This window comes from Mytilus galloprovincialis, chromosome 9, assembly GCF_965363235.1.
Source record: "Mytilus galloprovincialis chromosome 9, xbMytGall1.hap1.1, whole genome shotgun sequence".
NCBI classification, from domain to species: Eukaryota; Metazoa; Mollusca; class Bivalvia; order Mytilida; family Mytilidae; genus Mytilus; species Mytilus galloprovincialis.
In genome coordinates this window covers 37,188,829-37,196,521 of record NC_134846.1, presented here as the reverse complement: position 1 = coordinate 37,196,521, position 7,693 = coordinate 37,188,829, and positions in this window count along the sequence as shown.

Here is a 7,693-nt window from a genome sequence, read left to right as displayed (position 1 = left end):
CATGAATTCGGGATAAAAAAGTACCGTGACACGTCTTATAGTAATGTGAATTCACACTCCAATAGAGGAGAAAACAAACGACACAACGGAAACACAACGTAAAACTGTTACACACACAGAAACGAACTATGATATAACAATGGCCATTTTCCTGACTTGATACAGGACATTTTTAAAGAAAAAAATGGTGGGTTGAACCTGGTTTTGTGGCATGACAAACCTCGCACTTTGATGGCTTTGTTAAATATAACATTAAAATGGCAACATAATAATACAAGAATACAATACAAATAAATAGCAGAACGTATTTGACAAAGAAACACATGAATAATAGAAAACAAAAGGCATCAGGTTTAAAATTCATTACGTCAAAAACGCGCCTCGTCCACACAAGACTTACCAATGACGCCCAGATATAAAAGTTCGAAAGTCAAAAAAAGGGGTATAAAGTAGTACAGCTCTGAGGATCAAAAGTTGAAAAAGGTTGTGCCAAATACGGCTAGGGTTTTTTCCTTGTGATAAGAACATCCTTATTATATTGAACAATTTATGCTATGCAAACAGTAAATTTTATCAAATGAATTTAAAAGATTTACATGATAAAACTGACGTCCTAACTAATTACAGAAAACACAACCCGAATACATGATACATTGAAGACCAACACAGAAAATAGACACACCCGACTCAGTGATAAAATGTATATAAACTAGATCCTCGTGAACTTGTTTTTATTAACTTTTGTTGACTTCTTTGAAACGATTTTCACTTTGTAATATTTCGGTTTTTTATAACCTATTTTTGTACGGAGTTTGGTCATTGTTGGAGCCAGTACAGCGACATGTAAATTTTCAAACCTTCCAATTTTTGTATTGATCAATATTTGTCTCATTGAAAAAAACCTAAAGCCATCATACATTTAAACAGACAATGTGATAACAACTACGTTATTTCTTACTTGGCAAAGGATATTTTAAGAAAACATGTTGGGTTGAATTTGGTGAAATGGCCAGCCAAAACTCCCGCTTATACGTTTATGTTTAAAAACAATAACGCTAAAGTATTATATGACAGGTATCGATCAAACCAAACACAAATTTTCAGGACAGAGACATACATAAATAACTCATACAAAAGTGCATTTGAATATGTAAATCACAGAATAACAAATAAAACACTCAAATTAATGCATGACAGAACACAAATACAGCACAATAGAATTTTAAAAGAACTGTGCGTCCCATGAAAGTGTCAACTCCACAAAAAGAGATGTCACAGGTAAATTTAAAAAACTAAATATAAAATTGAAATCAAGTTTGTAATGGCATTATTTCATAATTATATTTGATGTATTTTCTAACCATTACAAGAACATTAGTATAAAATTGTGTTAGTAATTGTGCAATATATTGTACCATGTCGGTTTTTCGTCTAAATCAAGTCGTATAAAAGCAAATGATTCCTGTGCATAAAGTTTCTTTGAAACTAAGAATCAGTTAAATGAACTAAATGAACATCAAATTCAAATTCAAATTCAAACGATAAGAAATGAAATAATATCCATCAAGAATTACAAATGAAACGTATAACTAAATACATGTACAAATACCGAGACATGTCTAATAGCAATGCGAAATCAAAATTAGCAAAAAAGTCATAATCGGGAATATGTCACATTAGGTACTTATAAGATCAAACAATTTACGTGGTAAATCACAATCTTAGACCTGGTAGGATGTAACTGTTTTGTAAATAAGACTTTAATCTCACACATCGCTAATATAATTATATTGAGTATTTGAAAGTGTCTGAGGTCAGGAATGTATTCGTTCATGTTTATAATTCTCCATGTTCGAATTATGCATTAGTTCATCAAGGGGAGAACTCTTCAACCGTAAATGACTCAACCTAAATTGGAAATCTGTCTGCTATTTTATGTTCTTATCTTTTGTGAGTTTAATGAATTTGAAGGTTTAAAACTGAGGTTTAAGTGTGCGGAAACAATACATGAGACAGACGGAAGGACATAAAGACGTACAGAAAGACAGACGGAATGCTGGACCAAAGGATAACCTGCTTTTTCGCAACTTTTTGGCTTAGAACAAACGTTTAGAGAAAAGTCCAAAAGCAATAACAGAATCACATAATTGAATTTTAAATAAAAAATTTGCATTGCAGCACTTCTTAGAACACATTAAATTCAATTATAATATCAAATTTTGCATTGATCTTAATAAATCAGTCACTTATAGTGCAGTTGCAGATGAGCTGTTGTATACATATAATTAATTTTCTTCAAAATATTAAATAACTGGAGGCTCTCAAGAGGCTGTATCGCTCACCTGACTCTACTTGGGTTTTTGAAATCGTATAAAAAAGATCAAATTTGGATACAAAGTTACAAAACTTGTTCAGCACCTCATAAGGAACAATCATGCTATGTTGGGTTTCATTTCATTTAGTGGTTCTCTATAAGAAGACTTTTGTATGCATTTCTCATAGGGTTCTATGATAAACTAAACCCCCCGCTGGCGGCCATCTTGGATGATGGATCGGCTACAAAGTAACACCACTTGCTCAGTATCTCTTAAGAAACATTTATGCTATGTTTGATTTCATTCCATTTAGTGGTTCTCTAAAAGAAGAAAGGAGTAGGTCCGGTAAGGACCAATTTTGGCCTCAAATTTCAGGTTCATCTGACGAAAGATTTTGACCACTTTTTAAACACTTAAGTGTCTATTTTATTTGATTCAATTAGTTGATGTGAAAGATTTTAACTGATTGTGCCATTCAAAACGATCCGATTCAAGCTCAAATATGAAAAATCTACCAAATATGCAAAAAAATGTCACTTTTCAGATGGTTTTTGTCAAAAATGAAAGTGGCCGCATCCGTGTTCATCCTCAACCTTTATATATGTTATGTATTATCATAAAATACAACTTACATTTTAATATTAAGGATGAACACGAATGCGGCCACTTTCGTTTTACACGAAAACCGTCTAAAATTTAACTAAAATGCTAGAATTGTGAAGATTTCAGTGATTTAGCATGACTTAATGGTGCTAGTACCAGATATATGTGCATTGTATTGTCAAAAACAGCCCATATTTATGTAAAAGAAGCATTCTGCTGTTCAATTAGTAAATAAAAGTTTACATTTTAACAGTTTTGTAAAACTGCTATATTTTGTGGCCAAAAATGGGTCTTACCGGACCTACTCCTTTGAATGTATTTCCCATAGGGTCCTATGTTAAACTAAGTCCCCTGTTGACGGCCATCTTGGATGATGGATCGGCTACAAAGTAACAACACTTGGTCAGCACCTCATAAGGAATATTCATGCCATGTTTGGTTTCATTCGATTTGGTGGTTCTCTAAAAGAAGTCATGTGTATGCATTTCCTCTAGGTCCTATGTTAAAGTAAGTCCACCGCTGGCGGTCATCTTATATGATGGATCGGCTACAAAGCAACAACACTTGGTCAGCACTTCATAAAGAACATTCATGCCATGTTTGGTTTCATTCCATTCAGTGGTTCTCGAGAATAAGTTCAAAATGTAAAATGTTAACGACGACGACGACAGACGACAGACGACGGACGCCAAGTATGAGATAAGCTTACTTGGCCTTTCAGGCCAGGTTAGCTTAAAATGAACTTCGGTATATATAACTTCAAATATATTACGTTTTGATTAAATGAATGAACTACAACTGTGTGACAGGTGAATATTCTATTAATTTTTTTTTAAACACTGTCATAAATTGATAATATATAGATAATTGGCCTTTGATAAGGTAAAACAAGGTCTGTGTGCTTGTTTTTGTGGAATAATCTGTAGATTCGATTTTTTTTCAAACATATTACAAGAGTCACGTATTTATTTTTTTTAAGCGGCGAAAAAATAACAAAAAGTTTTAAAACAATCGTGAAAATGACTTTTAAAAGCAATTCGTAATAAAATTATTTAAAAAAGGAGATTAGCAAGCAAAAACCTCCCTCGGCTCTATAAAACATACGGATTCTGAATACATACATTACAAACAAAAAAAAACGAGTAGCGAATACCTTACCAAGCTTTTTGTTAATAATATGCATGTCAGGCGTATGAATAGTTATTCGATCGCTTCTTTTATTTTATTCCAAAAAACAACATTTCCTTGAAGATCATCCGGGTACTCAATGTATGACTGGTGTTGCACTAGCTCTAGCATAATCAACGGAAGTTCTCGCGGAAGAATCTGCTCATAAAACACAAGGAAAAGAATAGTATGTCCTTCTCGTGAATAAATACTCTCCATTCTTGCCATATTGAATTCAAACATGCAGTAATAGGAATCTAGAAATGCTCGAGTGATTATGCAAATGGTTTTATTACTGTTGTGTATTCCGTTAGTTATATTTTGACTTATCTCTTCTCCAGGAATAAAATCTCGCTGATGTATGCAAAGTCGTAAATGTTCGTGTTCTTCTAAGTTTGGAATACACTCATTTATGACAAAATCTTTCTCCTCTTCAGAATATGAAATGAAAGCATTATATGCATAAGTCATTTCAGTATTAACCAGTTTGTCACTTTTATATTTGCTTCTTGTCATATAATAAGCGTATCGCAATCTCCAACGATAGCGATATAATAGCCCTCCTACAAAAATTAGAATTACAGCGACTACTAATACGGAAATACCAATTGTCAGAACAGTGTAAGATGCACACGACTTTTGCAGAACGGATACAGTATTTTGCAACCTACTCAGTACAATTATGGTTCCGTTATCTGATTTGCATTTATATGAATCTTTATTATAAAAGAGTTCCTGATTTCAAACATCCATCGAAGAAATACCAATGACGGGCAGCTACACTCTAAAATATTATGTGATAAATCTATTTTCAAATGTGTTTGCTTAGCAATTCTTGAAATATTTTGCATGGTACTGAGTTGTGAAAAATATTTTATTTTATTATTTGAAAGATCCAGAACTTTTAATCGAACCATGAATGAAACATCTGGAGAGAAATCAGATAATGCATTATCACTAAGGTTTAGCGTTTCTAGGTAGGAATGACCTTCAAACACTATAAACAATAATGAATGGATGCCGTTTTTTGACAGATCCACGTTTTGCAATTTTATTGTACCGTATCTTTTGTAACCTCCCTTTGCTAGAACCTTCCCAAGATCGTTGTTTCTTAAATTCAGTGTACGTAAAGTAAGCATACTGTAAGCAACCTGAACCAACATGTTATCGGATAAATCTAAAACTTGAAGAGTATGCGGAATCGTATCAGTTACAGTGTCGTGTGTCATAACAAAACTATTTTTATTCAAATACAGTTCTGTTATCCCGCTATTTGCTAAATCACCAAAGAAATGAAACGGAGGATATGCTGTACCAGATGCAGTTATTCTATCATGAAAACTGTTTAATTGTTCAAAAGAAATGTGTTATGAATTATACATAAATATAAACCTTAAGTATTGCACACTTTTTTGCGCGTACAAATTGATAACAATTTACGGTTTTTTAATATCATAATTGTTATTCTGTATTCAATTAAGGTATAGATTGTTTAAGGTATCAACTTAAACTAGTATTTCAAAATCAAACTGTAACCAGGAAACTTTTATAGTGTTCTGACAATATTTTACAATTTCCTAACACGTCAAATAATTGAAATCAAGTTATTTTTACTCAAGTTTTTGACAGAAGGAAATAAAATTAACAAAATTAACATTTATTGATGAGAAATAACTTCCTTATATCAAGTTCACCAGCATATACATACATATCATAAACCTTCATATGGGAGAAATAGAGAATCCTGTAAAGCGCTTTGGTACTGAAATGATTTATGAAATATACTAATTCAAAGTCTACTTTCATAAGTTAAGAAACAATTTAGAAACGTAAGTTCAAACTATGGCGGTTGCCTAGGTGGCCGAGTGGTCTAAGTAGTTTCTGTGAAACTATGGCTAATTTGGCCGTATAAAAATTTCTAATTGACTATTTTGTTATGGTCCTTGATGCCACTGCTCTTGTTTTATTTTTCTCTCCCGGATGGTATCACCAGCCAAGTAGTCAGCACATATGTGTCATTATGGTAATAATTTTGAATAAACTGTTTCTAAACTTTGAATTTTCGAGGAAAAAAATAAGACTTCATATTCACAAGCTGATTATCGTTTCAGAATCTTTTTCCTTTTCAATTTTCAATTTAAATTTAAATATCTAGTGTCTAAATTACAAAAAAAAAAAATAACTTTACACATTAACCCCTTCCCCTCTACACCCTTTTCCCAATTAAGTTAGTGTAGTTTGAATTATATACACCAAGTTTAACATTTTTCATGTCACTACCATATCAGCTTTTTATTTTAAATGTCTTTATATACCTATATGGAGTTATTTTCTCTCAGAACGACAGGTCATTCTTTTACAGAATCAACCTGGACGATACCATGCTTCAATGATACATGCTCCAAGGCATAAAATAATGACCTGTGTTAGGTCATTATTGTCCTTGATAAACATGCAATCTATGATTCACTTCAAAACTTTATTCGTCTAATAGTTTTTTGTTGCCGATTTGGAAATTTATTTTTTAAAGTTCAATCGATGATAGGTGTAAAAGAAACCGTCATTGTAGTCCCGCATTTTAATTTTAGAAACAAATAACGTGGAGTTTTGTTAATTTATCGCTACAATAAAGAAACATTATCATATATGTCAGATGAATTTTAATGTAGACTTTCATAAAATAAATCCAGATTTAACATATTCGTGTGTAAGATTTTGAAAATCTTATTGGGTCAAACTGAATAGGTTGATTGATTTTTGGTTGCTTGCTTAACGTCCAGTGGCAAATATTGCATGCATGTTTAGAACGATACACACTGAATAGGAAATCATACTGTGACCTACATGTATTTATATTCGTCTTCGTGTCAGTTCTTAACTTTTTAAAATGTATGTATTCCTTTTGCTCTATCAAATGATCAACTAATAAGATAATCTTATATTCTATTGAATAACATTAACGTAACTCACGAAAGGGTCGGGTGCGGAGGGTATATAATTATATCCTGATTATCTTTTAATAAAATGTATTGCTATTCAAAAGACAATCTTTCTGAATTTTTCCTTTCGATTCAAGTAAAATTGTTAAAAAAAACAACCACGTTTCTGCGATAGATATAACATAATAAATAGGGAAAAAAACATACCCCCTCCCCCTTTTCCATAAGCTAAGTGGTACAATAAATTACTTACAACGTGTCTTGTATTTGTCATACACCGTTATCGGATGGTAACAATACACTTGTGTCTTACTTCATGCAGTTACAGTAATATTTTTATTGTGTATGGATAATAATTTTTAAAAGGTTTATATCTAAATTATCTAGTGAGTTTTATTTCACATTCTAAATGAGCCGCAGGGCGTATTTAAACCTGAACGCATTAGAAAGGAATATCCCACTTTAGTGTTGTCGGTAAAATAGGATACTAAATTTTACAAATCTTTATAAAATTAATATTTTTTGACGGTATATAAGTAAGATAATGCATATTTTAAGGTTTTTCTTGTCGTAGAACACACCGATGGGTGTCAGGATTGATCAAATGAAAGACTGACCGGAGGGAGGTCTTTCTTTGAACAATCCTGACACCCCGAGGTGTGTTCTACG